This window comes from Aulostomus chinensis, chromosome 10 (genome assembly GCF_037954235.1).
Source record: "Aulostomus chinensis isolate RoL2024-O1b breed Wild chromosome 10, RoL_Achi_v1.0, whole genome shotgun sequence".
Taxonomy (NCBI): domain Eukaryota; kingdom Metazoa; phylum Chordata; class Actinopteri; order Syngnathiformes; family Aulostomidae; genus Aulostomus; species Aulostomus chinensis.
The window spans coordinates 29,595,352-29,612,739 of record NC_141329.1 but is presented as its reverse complement, the minus strand read 5'-3'; the positions used below and the strand labels follow the sequence as shown (position 1 = coordinate 29,612,739).

At 48.5% G+C, this 17,388-nt stretch overlaps 1 long non-coding RNA gene across 2 annotated transcripts; it reads right to left on the bottom strand.

Moving 5' to 3' along the window:
- On the bottom strand, positions 1-5,997 carry LOC147255251 (uncharacterized). Of its 2 annotated transcripts, XR_015118241.1 has the most exons (4): positions 5,524-5,997; positions 4,058-4,790; positions 3,705-3,985; positions 1-117 (listed from the first exon to the last, which is right to left on the bottom strand). It is a non-coding gene; the product is annotated as an uncharacterized LOC147255251 (long non-coding RNA). The 2 variants fall into 2 exon arrangements; XR_015118240.1 differs by lacking the exon at positions 1-117 and having other exon boundaries at positions 1,257-3,985.
- Positions 5,998-17,388: the final 11,391 nt, after the last annotated feature.

Here is a 17,388-nt window from a genome sequence, read left to right as displayed (position 1 = left end):
CTCATAGATGCAGGGATTCATGAGTCAGTAGCCACCAGGGGTCGCCAAAGAGGGTAATCCAAATCCACTGTATCGCCAAGTGTGCGCACAAAACTTGTCTCTGGTTTCTTGCCTGCTCTTCATGCACATGACAACAATACACATTCAATTATAAAAGGAAAGCTAGGTTTAAAAAGGCTATACAAAATAAATATGTCGAACTACGACAAACATTAATGTAACGACTACGACCATAACTACTGAGGACAGACAGTGCAACAGTGAGGAGACAAAATGCTGCTAGATGGCATACAGAGAACTGAGTGAGGAGCTGGACGGGACATCAATGCTGAAACGTCCAGGTTTCTGTCCTCTGCATGAACTCAACACAAGAACGCTAAGAGATTAGCTACAAGTGTCACTTTAGAAGTCGTCGTTTTGATGGATCGTTATCCAGTGAGTTGACATGAATGTGGCAGAACTCAGTGAGACAGAAGGACACAAAACGTGAGAGCAGAGAGGGAAGTTCAAGGTCAGTGTGGGTCTATTCAGTTGGGGTTGGTGCACAGGAGTCAGGTAATCAGGGCGGCGGAACAGACACCCAGGGAGGGTCACACCCACAAGGACTATCAGTGGGAACAGCCGGACCGCTGACATGAATGTTGAGACAAACTGGCAACAAAGGGAAGGAACATGGAGTTTAATACACACATGGGGGAACAAGACACAGGTGAAACACCTGAGGGAAATCACACAGGGAGCGTAAACTAGGACACACAAGACTATCAAAATAAAACACAGGAAACAGAACTGACAGAATACAAAAGATTTGCTTCAGGGGCGGCCCGGTGGAGCAGAGGTCCTCACTGTGGCCCCCATCAAGAAGGTTGTGGGTGGAGCAGTGGTCCTCCCTGTGGCCCCCATCAAGAAGGTTGTGGGTGGAGCAGTGGTCCTCGCTGTGGCCCCCCAGCAAGAAGGTTGTGGGTGGAGCCCCGGCTGCAGCACGGGGTCTTTCTGGGTGAGTCTCCATGTTCTCCCTGTTCCTGCTGGGTTCTCTCTGGTACTCCAGCTTCCTCCACAGTCCAAAGACATCAAGAGGGACCAGGTTAATCCAGACTCTAAATTGACCGTAGGCGTGGCTGGGAGAGCCAATGGTTGTCTGTCTCTATGTGTTGGCCCTGCCATGGACTGGTGACCTGTCCAGGGGGGAGGCTGCTGGGATAGGCTCCACCCCCACCACCCTCAACAGGAGGAGAGGGAGAACATGGAGGGATGGAGGGATGATGGAGGGAGGGATTTTCTTCAGTCTTGTTCACCAACCTCCCACTAATGTTCATCTAACAAACTTAAACCCAGCAAACTCACACACCCACGTGTCCACTGAGTTGATCAAACATGTGTCCAGAGGGATTCAGCATCTGGAGACAGAAACCTGGTCAGCCATTTCATACAGGAGGTACGATCATCAGAGAAGACTTTCATTCTGGAGGAACACGTGTCATTTCCCCCTTCAGCCTGCAGGTCAAAAGTTCCCATGATTCTGTTCAGCTCCCCTGCGTCCTGATTCAGCGTGAGGATGAGGATTATCACGGCTGCAGCTGCTCTAATCCTTTGATCGCAGCTTCACCGTATGGAGGAGATCCACTGGCTGCTCAGAGGACCAATAATCAATCAGTAAAAACCCCTCTGGTGCCCTGAAGGAATTGATCACCATGTCTGAACCTCGGTCAACACTAAGTCGTCTCAGATCAATATTTCCGATTTACTCAACATTTAAAATAATGCAGTCAGCAGTATTTTCAGATTTTATTGAACATAAAATAAAGAATGTGGTCAGTTAATATTGAAAAAAGCTTCAACCTCCACCAGAGCTCTGCAGTAATTACACCGCTCCTGACTGCAGGGACCCCCACCACCATCAGATCCAAGTGTTTACTGGAGATGACAAGAAAATATCACCAGAATACCAGACCGGCCGTCTCAGACCGGCAAAACTTGAGTTGAACCATACAGGGGGGAAGGATTGTCACGTGCTATGAATTGTGGGTCATTTGTTTGGGTTCGCACAAACGTGCGTTTCCCTCAGACGCAGAGCAACTTCAACTCTGGAAGAGCAGTTTTACAAACAACCAGAATTCATGTCCTCCTGCAGATTCTGACCCTCACAGATGAACTTCAACAGTCCCAGGACTCTACGATGAGGACTGCTGGTTCCAGGACCAACATGAACCTGCAGCCAGCTCCAGAGTTGGCATGACGCTGACACTGATTTAGCACTCCACCGGATGAAGGCGTCCATCGTTTCATGCTGAATCATAATCATCCACAGAGTCGTTGAGTTTTCAGACGGCCAGTAAAGCCCCACCAGTGTCCTTGTGGACGGCCGGCTAAAGAAAGCAGTGCTGAGAGGCAGAGTGGAACTCCTAAACATGAAAGCTGTTCATCTTCAGATGGTGATGAAGCGCCAGGACGCTTCACTTTGCTCTTTTTCTGGCAACAACCCACAAAGTGTTGGAAGTGCACCAGAACTTTGCTTTGTTTTCTATTCCCACGAGGTGTCACATGCGCGTCGCTCCTCTCTCCATCGTTCCTGCTCATCCCGCACCACCTTTCTACCCTCCTCATGCCCAGTGTGTCCACCTTCCTGTTGCTCATGTAGTGTTTCTGCCTCGTTTCACTGCCCAACCGCTCTAGTAAGAGAGAGAGCGTGCTGATGTTGACTGTCCACCAGGTGGTGCCAGCCTAACTATTGCACTGAACATTTGAGTTCCTCAGTTGGAGACAATGGCATGGGTTTGATATCCATCCATCATCCATCTATCTCCTCCCTCTCCTCCTGTTGAGGGTGGTGGGGGTGGAGCCTATCCCAGCAGCCTTCCCCCTGGACAGGTCACCAGTCCATGGCAGGACCAACACATAGAGACAGACAACCATTGGCTCTCCCAGCCACGCCTACGGTCAATTTAGAGTCTGGATTAACCTGGTCCCTCTTGATGTCTTTGGACCGTGGAGGAAGCTGGAGTACCAGAGAGAACCCAGCAGGAACAGGGAGAACATGGAGACTCACCCAGAAAGACCCCGTGCTGCAGCCGGGGCTCCACCCACAACCTTCTTGCTGGGGGGCCACAGGGAGGACCACTGCTCCACCCACAACCTTCTTGCTGGGGGCCACAGGGAGGACCACTGCTCCACCAGGCTGCCCAGGTTTGGTGTCCCATCACCAATTTCTTCAGGTACTTTTGACCATATTTGAGCTCAACATGGTGGACCAACTTTGTAAAGCATTACAATGCGTGTCACTTCCTGTTGCCATCTGATGTCCCAGCTGTGAACCTGACCTGAAATGTAATGGCTTCTTCCTGGGTTTGCTGAATGCCAGTCCCTCAGGTTGGGGGTTTGATTTCTGACTGGTGGAAAGCCATGGATAAAGGTTTCAATGACATTAGGTTGAAAAGAACTTCTGTTTTTCAGAGGTCTTCAGAGTTTCTGATGTTGTGTGATGGTAACTCCAGAACCACAGAGCTGCTGGGGTTTGTACGAACACAACCACTGTAACTCGTTGCTTCCTGTTCTCTCACAGAATCATTGACAACAAACGCGTTTGTGAGAGAGCGACTATTCAAGCCGCAGCCAAGACACCGAACGCGACGCGTCAGCCGCAGCGAGATCACTCCACCAGGGTCTTCTGGGATTAAGTTTAAACTCGAATCCAACATTCCACTCACATAAATCGCTGCTTTGTAACATCTGCAGGCAAAAGCTGAGACAAGGCCAAAGGAGACTGGAGGCTCAGGAGACGAACGTTTCCCAGCAGGTGTTGAAGTCACTACAGTAACTTAAAACATATCTTGTGACTCAAGCTTTAAGCTGCTGCTGTCACAGCGAACAGAGGAGAGGAGGATTCCTTTCTTCTCTCTGCGGTGAAGGGCCTGTATGGAGACACCAGCAGCCCTCCAGCTTGAGTCTTTATGGATCTGACCCCTCAAGGTCCAACATGGCTTGTATTCTGACAGAACATTTGATTAAAAAGGGTTCAGTCATTTCATTGACAGATCTAACAACATTTAAATTGGGTCACCTGGTAGTGAGGCATCTGGAACCAGAGGAGCTGTCAGTCTCGCCATGTTCCTGCGTGTCTGGTGGAAAACAGTAGAGTAGCCTCTCTGGCTGCTGCTGGTTAGCTCTCTGCTAACAGAGCTGGATAAATAATTGAATTGTGTGCGATGGACTCTTCCTTTACATTTTTGATGGGTCTAGTTTCATGCCTATAGTGTTGGCGCACCTCGCACGGTGGCAATAAATCATACATAGCAGCATTACAGGTCGGCCCGCCTGCAGGAGCAGAGAGCGTTTCATAATTTGATAAAGAGCTGCTCCCTCTGTGACTCACAGGCCAGTTTGGAGTGTTTCTTTGAAAGCTTTTGATCTCCACTGCCTGTAGCTGTCAACAAGTTTAAACTACAGTTAAACTCAAGTGCAAAGCACATCATTGCCAGTGAATAATACATCGCATTTGAGCTGCCATGTCAAAAGAAGCCAAACATAACAGTCCTCCTGAAGAGTGTTTGTGAGCAGAATGAAGCCGGGGAGGAATTGGCACCAAACTTGGACAGTTGCATCATTAGGAATTAAAGTGGCAGCCTTTTTAATGTGATTTCATGGCACTGCAGACAGAGAACCCACCACTTTCTAACTTTCCAGGTTACGTCTCAAACCAGTTCCACTGCCCTGCAGTAACAGGTCCAGGATCAGAGGAGGCGTTCCTGGGTCTCCGGGGCGTAGATCCGCCGCTGGCTGCTCTCCGCTGTCCCCTACGATCACAATGATAACGAGCATGGCTGATTTTGAGGTGTGCTGGGGTCATTATGGTGTTTATGCTGCTTTGGGTTGGAACACGTTGATGTAAAATGTTCAACCGTGCAGTTTCCGGTCTGGTTAGTGATGAGGAGTGTCGGTCGGTCAGAACTTTACAGGACAATGTTCCAGCTGAAACCAGTTTCATCAGCGTGGTGCTCCTGCTCCCTGTACTGGTCAGAGCAGGGCCCGGGGTCCTTAGCACCTGTTTGAAACACTAAACTCTGAAATAGGACAGTTAAAATTGAAAATCTGTTTTAAATTTCTTTAAATCTTCTTAAAATTAAACTCTTACTTACCTTAAAACCCCAGAGTTAAAATAAAATAAAAAACGTCCTCTAAGCACTTGTAAGAACTTCTCTCGTGTAGATTCAAGTACCTCCCACCCACAGTCAATAAATGAACCACAAATAAATTTGTGAAATTGTCTCCACTCTCTACTGACACAAACCAGAGAATGAATGAATGAATTTTAGAACCCTTAATTGAAGGTTCTCGACAGTACAGGTTATGTGCAGCAAACTTCAAAATGGGGGCCCTCGATGGAAACGCAATGCATCTGAAACCTTATTTAAAGCCGGTCATTATAAATTCAACCTCCTCCGCTGCAGGCCTGTATTGCTGCTCCTGTTCGGTGTGGCTCAAAACTTTAGGCCCCTTTGCTCAGCGGAGCTACAATAGAACCGGTACCTGAACTGATTCACACGTGGCGTTCAAGGTCTCTCCTGGGCACGGCCCCTCTGGCGTTCAAGGTCTGGTCGTCCCGGTCAAGCTCTTCTCTTTCCTCCTCACCAGGGAAGTCGTTCCGATGCAGGAACACGGCAAACCCCGCCTGTCTCTCCCCGGTTGTCCAGGCAACAACGCGGTCGAGGACTCCAAACTCCAGCTTCGAGGTCCCAGCGGGCCAGCAGGCTAAAGGCTAAAGGCTAAAGGCTAATCCCGTTTGTCAGGCTAACAAAACGGAAAAACCTGCACACAAGCGAGTCCGTACTGCTAAAGAGCGCCGGGCTGACGGTCAGACTTCAGTGTGAAGAAGTCTCAGTTTCCCTGCAGACAACTTGTAAACGTCGAAGCAACTCTCAAAAGTCCGTTTCTCAACTGATTTCTGTGCTAACCCTCCTGCTGCCGCCTTCTCTCTCGCTCCTCCTCGCTCTCCTGCCTCAGGCGACCTCTCCCCTGCCTGCTTGCTCCCCCTGCTGGTCAAAACCCCAAACAACCTACCTGTGTGTTAAATACATCCTGACATTTCTTGAGTTTCTCTTCTTGTGAGAAAATAAAAATGACCTCCAAAGTCAAACAACCAAACAATGCAGAACAACACAAATCAAAACAGTGCTCTGATGATGATAAGCAGAGCAGTAAACATTAAACGCTCCTATAATCCTCCTAAATGTGAAGTGTTATTGTTCCCACAGGTTACATCAGAGACAGGCGAAGAACCAGGAGGAGGAGGAGCAAATCAGAGGAATCCAGATGACATGTGGACGCCGATCAGGCAGACTCAAATCTGTGACATCAGCAGCAACGCAAGTCAGCCTCGAGGTTACTTGAGCACATTAAATAATGTCTGGGATCACAAAAATATGACAGTTCCAGCTGCGAGGGTCGCTGTCACCATTAGCAGAGAACAAGCTGTTTTTCTGCTCCATTAAGCTTCACCTGTGACAGCCCGGCTCCATTATACGGCCTGTAATCTGAGAGAAAGACGGGAAGAAACATCTTTATCTCGGAGTTCCTCAACGCTGCAGGATTCACTGTGAGAGCATCAGAAGCTCACAGCTCTTAACTAAACATCTAACATGTGAGAACTGCAGTGACGCTGTCACCGCCCCCTTCTGAAGCCTGCGGGGGGCATGACCATGGAGCGCGCAGACAAATGAACTCTGTTCTCAGCTCGAATCGAAGTGTTTGATGATCGTACGGCTGGAGAAAGAACCTGTGGTTTATACCAAATTATGAGTCTGAGACTTAGATTGGCTGTCAGTCTCCATTAGCCTCAAGCTAAATGTAGTGGCTGGCTCTTTCTACACCCTGGAGGCAGTAACAACTGTTTCTTTTTAGTTTGATTTGTTTGTTGTGTTGTTTCCTTCGCTTCAATAACCCTAAAAACCCCCAATGTGATTTTTTTCTCACTGCCAGCAGCCTCACGTGTGAACAGGCCAGTTTGATGCAGAAGACCATCGCTCCAGTGGTGAAACACCTCCCCACCAAAGAAGAAGAGGAACTCTGGAAGGTGACACTCAGCTGTCAGAGAGATGAGAGTCATAAAAACTCTCTGACACTCAAAGTGGTTGTGAACTGTGAGAGCAGCGTTTGCTCCTCAGCCAAGAGGGAAGAGTCTCCTCCCCCAGAATGACGGTGAGCTGTCAATCACCTGTCACCTGTGAAGAGAGATGTTGGCACTGACAGCTGAAATGTAGGACGACTCACTTCAACTTGACACTTAGTTCAGAACAACGTGGGCTGGTGCGGAGGTGACAGTTTTGGTCTCAGGTTCAAAGTCTGGAGGGGGAGACGATCGCAGCTCAGATGCACTGCAGGTTATGTTTTCTCTCTGTTTGTCTGTTCAAAGGATTTTTGCATGGAACATGGAGGAGGAGAGGAGCATGAGCCAGGAAGAAGGGGCCTCAACAGACTCAACACTTTCACTGTGGAGAGGACGACGATGATTCCACTTTACAAGTCAGCTGAGTCCATTTTAACTCTTTCATCCATCCTGGGGAGCTAAAACTGCAAGCAGCAAGCAAAATAATGGAGACGCAGCTTTGGCAGATTTCTAAACCCGACAATTGGGGCGCAAACTTCAGTCGGTCTTGACCTGCTGCCACGGACGAATCAGGTCCCTCAGACAGCTTCTGTTTTTCTGAAGGAGACGTGCAGTTCCTCTTTGGGGCCTTGACTGTTTTTAGTTGTGCATTGTGATGGAACACAGATGGAACACAGATGGAACACAGATGGAAGAAAGATGGAACACAGATGGAACACAGATGGAACAAAGATGGAACACAGATGGAACACAGATGGAAGAAAGATGGAACAAAGATGGAACACCGATGGAGCAAAGATGGAACACAGATGGAACACAGATGGAAGAAAGATGGAACAAAGATGGAACACAGATGGAGCAAAGATGGAACACAGATGGAACACAGATGGAACACAGATGGAAGAAAGATGGAAGAAAGATGGAACACAGATGGAACACAGATGGAACAAAGATGGAACACAGATGGGGCAAAGATGGAACACAGATGGAACACAGATGGAACAAAGATGGAACACAGATGGAACACAGATGGAAGAAAGATGGAACAAAGATGGAACACAGATGGAGCAAAGATGGAACACAGATGGAACACAGATGGAACAAAGATGGAACACAGATGGACCACAGATAGAACAAAGATGGAACACAGATGGACCACAGATGGAACAAAGATGGAACACAGATGGAGCAAAGATGGAACACAGATGGAACACAGATGGAACAAAGATGGAACACAGATGGACCACAGATAGAACAAAGATGGAACACAGATGGAACACAGATGGAACACAGATGGAACAAAGATGGAACACAGATGGAACACAGATGGAAGAAAGATGGAAGAAAGATGGAACACAGATGGAACACAGATGGAACAAAGATGGAACACAGATGGAACACAGATGGAACACAGATGGACCACAGATAGAACAAAGATGGAACACAGATGGACCACAGATGGAACAAAGATGGAACACAGATGGAACAAGGCAAGGCAAGGCAGTTTTCTTTGTGGCTTGTTTTCCCCACCAGTTTGTCTCCAGGCTTCATGGCATCATAACAACATCCTCTGTCCTCAGAGCCTCACATCGACTGAGGAGAAACTCCATAGAAAACCTTGAACAGGGAAAAATGGGAGAAACCTCAGGGTGAGGAGGGGAGGAGGATCCCTCACCAGGAGGGACAGACGTGCAGGAGATGTTGGTACAGACAAGAAAACAGTTTATAACACAGAATGGAGGAAACATGGAAATGTTAATAACAGCTGAAGAAGGAAGCTTCTGGAAGGGGAGGCAGGGAGAGCAAGCCAGCTTGATGAGGGACTGGATGGTAGACTGGTTCATGGAAGGGGAGGCAGGGAGAGCAAGCCAGCTTGATGGGGGACTGGATGGTAGACTGGTTCATGGGAGGGGAGGCAGGGAGAGCAAGCCAGCTTGATGGGGGACTGGATGGTAGACTGGTTCATGGAAGGGGAGGCAGGGAGAGCAAGCCAGCTTGATGGGGGACTGGATGGTAGACTGGTTCATGGGAGGGGAGGCAGGGAGAGCAAGCCAGCTTGATGGGGGACTGGATGGTAGACTGGTTCATGGAAGGGGAGGCAGGGAGAGCAAGCCAGCTTGATGGGGGACTGGATGGTAGACTGGTTCATGGAAGGGGAGGCAGGGAGAGCAAGCCAGCTTGATGGGGGACTGGATGGTAGACTGGTTCATGGAAGGGGAGGCAGGGAGAGCAAGCCAGCTTGATGGGGGACTGGATGGTAGACTGGTTCATGGGAGGGGAGGCAGGGAGAGCAAGCCAGCTTGATGGGGGACTGGATGGTAGACTGGTTCATGGGAGGGGAGGCAGGGAGAGCAAGCCAGCTTGATGGGGGACTGGATGGTAGACTGGTTCATGGAAGGGGAGGCAGGGAGAGCAAGCCAGCTTGATGGGGGACTGGATGGTAGACTGGTTCATGGAAGGGGAGGCAGGGAGAGCAAGCCAGCTTGATGGGGGACTGGATGGTAGACTGGTTCATGGGAGGGGAGGCAGGGAGAGCAAGCCAGCTTGATGGGGGACTGGATGGTAGACTGGTTCATGGAAGGGGAGGCAGGGAGAGCAAGCCAGCTTGATGGGGGACTGGATGGTAGACTGGTTCATGGAAGGGGAGGCAGGGAGAGCAAGCCAGCTTGATGGGGGACTGGATGGTAGACTGGTTCATGGGAGGGGAGGCAGGGAGAGCAAGCCAGCTTGATGGGGGACTGGATGGCAGACTGGTTCATGGAAGGGGAGCGCAGGCCAGTGTAACAGTAGGGAATAAGAGGGGGGGGGGGCGATGCAGGCGGCGGTTGGGGCTCTGGTGGATCTGTGGAAACACAGAGAGACTGAGAGACACCAAGGCCAAACTACAAAGTGCAACAAGTAGTGGTGATGACAGTTCCAAAAATGTTCAGGGAGGAGAGGAGGAGAGAGGGGGAGGGGAGAGGAGAGGAGAGGAGGGGAGGGCTCCATGTAACCTGATGTGTCCCCCAGCAGTCTAAGCCTGTAGCAGCATAGCTATCAATGGTTCAGAGCTACCTGAACCAGTCCTGACTGAAGGCTCTGTCATAGAGGAAGGTCTTAAGCCTGGACTTAAACGTAGTTAAAGTGTCTGCCTCTCTGACCCATGGAGAGATGCTGGTTCCACAGTAGAGGAGCCCGGTAACTAAAGGCTCTACCTCCCAAAGCAAGCAGAGCAAAGATGGAACACAGATGGAACAAAGATGTAAGAAGGTGCTTCGCTGATGTTTCTGCTAAAATGAATCACATCAGGTAAGCCTCACCTGCAATGCTCAGCAGCTCATTGATATCCATCATCATCCATCCATCATCCATCCATCCATCATCCATCCATCCATCATCATCCATCCATCCATCCATCATCCATCATCCATCCATCCATCATCCATCCATCCATCATCCATCATCCATCCATCCATCATCCATCCATCCATCCATCCATCATCCATCCATCCATCATCCATCCATCCATCATCCATCATCCATCCATCCATCATCCATCCATCATCCATCCATCATCCATCCATCCATCATCCATCCATCATCCATCCATCATCCATCCATCTTTTTAAACTGCTGGTTCAGTGAGAGATGTCAGTGAAAACCTAAATCCACCAGTTAAAGAAAAACATTATGCAAACTTAGCATTGATTTTCAAAAGATATCCCAATGGCAACTCCATGATGAGATAAGAAATGAAAATGAAGAGGATAAAGAGTCCAAATTATTGATGCGCAGGCCTACTGACGTCCTCTTTGTATTTGAGAATATTACCAATATAAAATATAATGCCTCATTTAAATAATACAAAACACAGCAGACCGAAGTGAAACCCAAGCAGCTCTCGATCCGGCTTCTTCTGCAGTGACGTCACAGGGGTATCAACGCAATGATCTCTTCTTGCGGCCCATCGGACTTCATATCCCTGCTCAGCAGCGCTGCCAGACTCACCACAGGCCCCTGAGAATGCTGGAGCTGCACTGACGTCCCCGATATGCTGCCTGCTGATGTCTGCTGCCATTTTCTGACCTATCTCAGTTTGGTTTTTAAAGTCTGAGAATCGATGTTCTGATATTTTAATGGACTCCTTCATGTCTTTCCTGTCTTTTTACGCCTTTCCACACCTTCCGATCTCACCAGCTGCAACATAACAAGCAGCTGTAGTGGAGGTTGGAGACTTGATCCACTTCTTGAAAGTGCGCTTGCTCTGCTCAGCTCTCTTTCTGTCCTCCCCAGCCAGATACTCAGCAAATGTTGTGTGTTTGTTCAGCAAATGTCTGTAATATCTCACCACGTGAAAGCAAACAAATCGGTCCACGCGGTATTAAATTCTGTTTTCCTCCACAAATTTTTTTTTTTTTAATTTGCACTCCAGGCAGCAGGGTGGAGCAGTGGTCCTCCCTGTGGCCCCCAGCAAGAAGGTTGTGGGTGGAGCAGTGGTCCTCACTGTGGCCCCCAGCAAGAAGGTTGTGGGTGGAGCCCCGGCTGCAGCACGGGGTCTTTCTGGGTGAGTCTCCATGTTCTCCCTGTTCCTGCTGGGTTCTCTCTGGTACTCCAGCTTCCTCCACAGTCCAAAGACATCAAGAGGGACCAGGTTAATCCAGACTCTAAATTGACCGTAGGCGTGGCTGGGAGAGCCAATGGTTGTCTGTCTCTATGTGTTGGCCCTGCCATGGACTGGTGACCTGTCCAGGGGGAAGGCTGCTGGGATAGGCTCCACCCCCACCACCCTCAACAGGAGGAGAGGGGGAACATGGAGGGATGGAGGATGGATGATGGATGGATTCATGGATGGATTAGTGAGAGGTGCCACTTAATCCCAAACAGTGTTTCTGAATATTCATGCAGATGATTTTAAAACTTCTGTTTATGTAAATTCAGTGACAACAGGTGTACTTTCCCAGTGGCTGAAAAAAAAGGTAATCCAAGTCGTGGTCCAGTGTAATTGATGGACACGTAAGTAGGGGACTCGATTACTCAGTAACTGAGCTGCAGCCGCAGTGTGGAATGTAGCTGAAGCCTCAGTGCAGCAGAACCAACCACAGCGTCATCATGTATGGGAGAGTAGAAGAGAAGCACACGGGTGTGTGATTCTCTGAAGCACAGACGCAGAGCGACAGGGATTTTTATCCATCCTCAGACAACAGGACGAGCAGATAGTGAGGCAGAAGACAGATGGAGGGTAAACTCTGCTCGTACACTCTGAAGGCTCGAGTGGCAACTGTAAATGTCAGTGGTTTCACTGATGGACAGGGCAACCATCAGCCTATGTACAGAAAAAAAGGAAAGAACAAACCCCTGAAGAAATACGCCATTTTGCTACATTTGTTGGTCCAAAAGAAGCTGAGCACGAAGCTGGATGGATGGACGGATGGACGGATGGAGGTGTTTCTCCCAGGGCCATGGTGCTGCACCGGGCCCACTTAGGAGTGCCGCTGGTTTAAGGGCAGCAAACAAAGGAAGTGACCATGTCAATCTATTCATCTGCAGATGTAAGAACCAAGCGCAGCAGACATACGGACGTCACAGCTGCACTGCGTCATCAACAGGTTCAACACTTTACCAGCAAATTGATCCTTAGAGAAGTGTACTGACCTGAGACCAGCGGCTGCCTGGGAGGCAAAAATCACTTCAACAACTGTCTCTTCAGAGAATGATGTCATAGGTGTGATTTCCTCTCACGAACCTTTCACGCTCTTCGGTGCATCTTCCTGAATGTGTCTCCAGAGGTGAGGGTTTTCTTTTGTGACATTTGCCAAGATGATGTTGTGTATTTGTTAACGTGCATTTCAAAATGCCACCGAACACTTAAGACATAAATGCTGGATATGACACACAGAAGACAGGAGAGGAGAGCGAGACGCAGCGTAATTGTCTTTGCTGCTCTGTTCTGTCACCCGTCTCTTTCTATTTATAGTCTGACATTTTACCATCAAGAGAACAAGCCCAAACAACACTGTGATGGATAGTGTGTGTGTGTGTGTGCGCTTACACTACCAAGCAGTGGAGTGATGTATAGCGACTGTTTGTGTGTTTAACTGTTCAGACCCCTTTATCATGATGGTGCAGTGTATGTGTGTGTGTGTGTGTGTGTGTGTGTGTGTGTGTGTGTGTGTGTGTTTCGATCAGCGAGCTGTCACGCTCCATGTTGACCCTCCCTCTTTAGCTGCAGGTTCATCAATCACGAGGACTCACGTTCTTCCTGTTCACACCGTTTGCAGCTCTCTAACAACACTCAGTCGTTGAAGTTACATTAAAAATGTTATTCATTTGAAACGACTAATTAGTAGCAAGTCTCATTTTTGTTATATGACTTTATGTCCTTCGTATTCATTCATTGCTGGTTTTTATATTTATTATTGATTTTATGTAACATGGGATTCTTCCTCAAATGAACCACGTGAGTTGACACGTTTCGCCCACTATGACAGTCATGACGTCATGATTTCCAGCCCCAGGGAGAGGCGAACGCAACTTCCTGGTTTTCTACAGAAGGAACTCATCCATCCTCATCATGTCTCTGTTGTGCACCTTCTGTCATCGGTCTGAACTCCGCAGTTCTTTGGATGTTGATGGAACAAACGATACAGTTAAGAGAGGTTTGTGGTCCTGACGGAGCCTCATGAGTGAGAGAGACAGTGAGGACAGGAAGGGCGAGATGCTGCTGGAACTGAGCCAACATGATCAGTTTTCAGTCCACGACGAAGAAGGAGGTCATCATCTCACTTCACTCCTTCGGTTGCTGTGTTTGAGCTGTGCTCCCCTCCCACAGCTGTGAGGGGAGGCATCCAAGGACGGACTCCCTGGGGTGCTTCGTCCATGTATACCAACCCCACAGGCCTCCACCCTCCCTGCAGCCTCAACACTAAGCTTGCTGACGAGAGATCAGTGTCTGACGCGAACGAAGATTTAATGCGCGCTGGGATGTTGCACATCGAAGTACCAGGACGGCTCCTGACATGGAGAATGAGGAAAGGTGCTGTTGTCCTTTTTTCCATTCACGTTACAGTCGTGATGTTCAAACTCAGCTTCACGCTCACATGGATCGGAACCTGGAGAATCCCAAACTCCTGCAGCCACCGAGCTCAGTGTGGCCAGGGGCTCCATCTGTCACTTGGTGGGATTCGTAGTCTCAGACTAACCCTTCTGCTGCAGCTGGATGTGCTTGTGCTCATTCACGGTTGCATCAAACCAGAAAACCAACGTGTTTGTGAGAATGAGGGTTACACCGGACGATGGCCTTGTATTTGGACAGTTTTGCTGTGATTGGCTGCCTTTAGCTTTGAGCTGAATATACGTTGCAGGCTCCTCCCTCATCCTGGAGTCACAAAGAAAGGAAAAAGTCTCGGTGAGCTCATGACACCTATTTATGACTGCGTGACAGACAACACACATTTGGTGTCATTATCACTGGAGGGTCTACAGTGCAGAGAGACCACGAGCCACCAAACCAACCGTGGTCAACGTTGATCAAAATAATTGGCATTATCTGGCTAGACGCCATCATGCAGCCTAGCGCTTGGCTTGCTGGTGCTGTGTTCATCATATTGGGTTGGAGTGAGAGACATGAAGTGTTAACTTGTTCAGATCACCTACAAAATGTACTTTTAAAATTAGTGTTCTATCATGTTATCATGGAGCCTCTCATCACTCCACAAAGGCTGTGATGGTGCTCGGAGGATAAGAGCATGCTTCATTCCCATTACACAACAAGCTCAGAGAGCTAAAAACGACCCCGTCAACCATCAACTTACATAACACTCGATTTCATCCAGTGCTAAGATTTGTTCTGCCTAGATGTGTGCTAATTTTATGCTATCAGCCATTTTGTCAGAGAGGCACTTCCTCTGCGGGTCGAGTGTCTTGGGAAGTTCTAAAATATTCCATCCCTGTTCAGTCACAACATTCAGACTGCAGAGCGCCGTACAGCACAACTGCAGCTGCGGCTCATTTAGGAGGAGTGTCAGGCGAGTTAAACACTCGTCTGATATCAAACTGAATATTTAATCAGCCCATCTCCTCGCTGAAGTGGTGAGTAGCAGATTCCCCCCGGGCTCATTTCAACCCTTGTTCCCCTTTCATCAATCTCAGGTGGGATTTTGAAGAGTTTTCAAACTTCTTTTGCGCTCCCGTACTAAAAGAACCTGAAGCGATATCAAAAGACAAGCCACTCCCGTCAAACAACTTCATATTTCCGCTCACATTTTCTGCCTCCTTTTAATCCTGTTGAAAGGGAACGTTGTGTGTGAAGGTGAGACGGTAAAGGAGGGCTGCATGTCTGAAGCTCAGCTGCTCGAGGTTCCAGTGATGCTAAACAAACTGATTCGCCAGGCACGCTGGTAAACTGAGAGCTTACTCACGAGATGTTCCATTTCTGCAGGTCATAACTGCCAAACCCCAGGATGCATGTTGCTGCTCCCTCTGTAAAAATGAGATTGGATTCCTTTGGCGTATCTGTCCGTCCTGGGAGAGAAGCTTTGTCCCCGAGGGTTCCTCAAGCATGCTGCAATACCAGAAACGGGAACTACTTTTTGGTCTACGTCTCCATTTTAGCCAGGAACGTAGTTCTAGACTTTTATCTGCTTCTAAAATGGAAACATCTCATGAGTATGAACTGGTGTTTCATGATGCAACCTACGTTTCAGTATTGCAGGCAGAGAGCGTTGGGATGGCGCCATGCTAACCTGCCTGGGCCTCAGCTCACCAACACGCTGCTCTCGTTGTCGTCAGATGGAGCTCCAGACTTCGTTGAGGATTAACATTTTAAAACAGCTTCCTCTTAACTAGAGATTTTAATTCGCAGGGATCATCTGCTGCGATCTTGCGACGGAACATGAATCTTTTATTTCCAGTGAAAACCCAGACAGACAGAGAGACGAGGAGGGTCCTCCAGTGGAGTGACACGTTGAAATTAAACTGAAAAGAAACACTTGTCTCACTGACACACAGACAGACAGCTGGAGATAGAGCTGTCATCTTTTAATTAGCTTTCCCTCTACACCGCCTGCCTGTCTGTCTCTTTCTGTGGCTACCTTTTATCAGCCAGATTTATGGTGGGTGCTGTCTCTCTGTCTTTAATTACCTGTTTATGTCTCAGCGGCCTGTTACACCATCATTATCTCGTTCCCCTCCTGTCCTTTCATTCAGCGTCTTCATTCTCCACCGTCTCAGTTCACACTTCCCTCTGACATTCAGGTCAGAAACATCGGTTTCATCATTGCTGAGTCAAAGCGGCTGATTGTTGGGAATTTGTTCAAATTCAAATAAAGTTTTGATGCAAATAAAAATGATGGAGTGCTGCAGCAGCCGGCTGAAAGAAAGATTGCCTTTTTATTCACTACAAGTTTGATTCATCTGTTGCTTACTAAGCTGGTTTATTTACATGGCAGAGCTGAAGACAAGCAGCAAGGAAGTTAACGCACCAACGCCACCACGACGTGGGACCGTGGAGAGGAAGGGTGCTCTGTACCCCCAGGCCAGGCCAGTACAGGAGGGCAGCCATCATGTGCGCCTCTGCTAGCCGCTGACACTGAATGGCTTGATATCAATCTTAGCTGTTTGCAGTGTCAGTTTGCCCCGATCATGACATCACACCGATGAGAGGAGGGGCCGTACTACAGAATTACTACCTAATTATCATATTGCCTCCCCCCAAAAGTGACCATCACATTCTTTGGAGAGACCCCTGTTTTCCCACTTGGTACAGTCTAACTTTTATCAGAATTTTTTTCTGGAGATGGTGACCCTTCCCGGGGGGGCAGTACTGGCGTTGGAGCTAAACTCCAGCCCCCACATGCGTCTGGGGTCATGTTTGTATGAGTGACATGTCCAGTGACGCCATGTCTTAGCGATGCTAAAAACATGACATCTCAAAAGAGCTGTGCATGGTGAGGCTTCCCCTCAGCATGGAGGTATTTTAGTGTATACTTACTTCACTCTGAGTACTGGAGGGAAAGACTGGATCACCTTTTCCTCTGATACTCCAGCAGCGGACTGAACAACCTCAACCGCCCGCCCATCTGCGTGAGGCTGAGGGGAAAATGACTGAATTGTCATTTATGGCTGATCCGTCCCTTTAAATCTTACATCCTCATCTTTTTGATTCTGCATTTAATTGAGCTCTTGTGCTCCATCCTGCCATCTGTTCTCTCCAGATTTATCTCTCTAGTTCTCTAGACCACATGTGGCTGTCGACCAGCCATCTAAACCTCCTCCAAGAGGAAATCATGGTCTCAGATGAATCTTCAGATGGC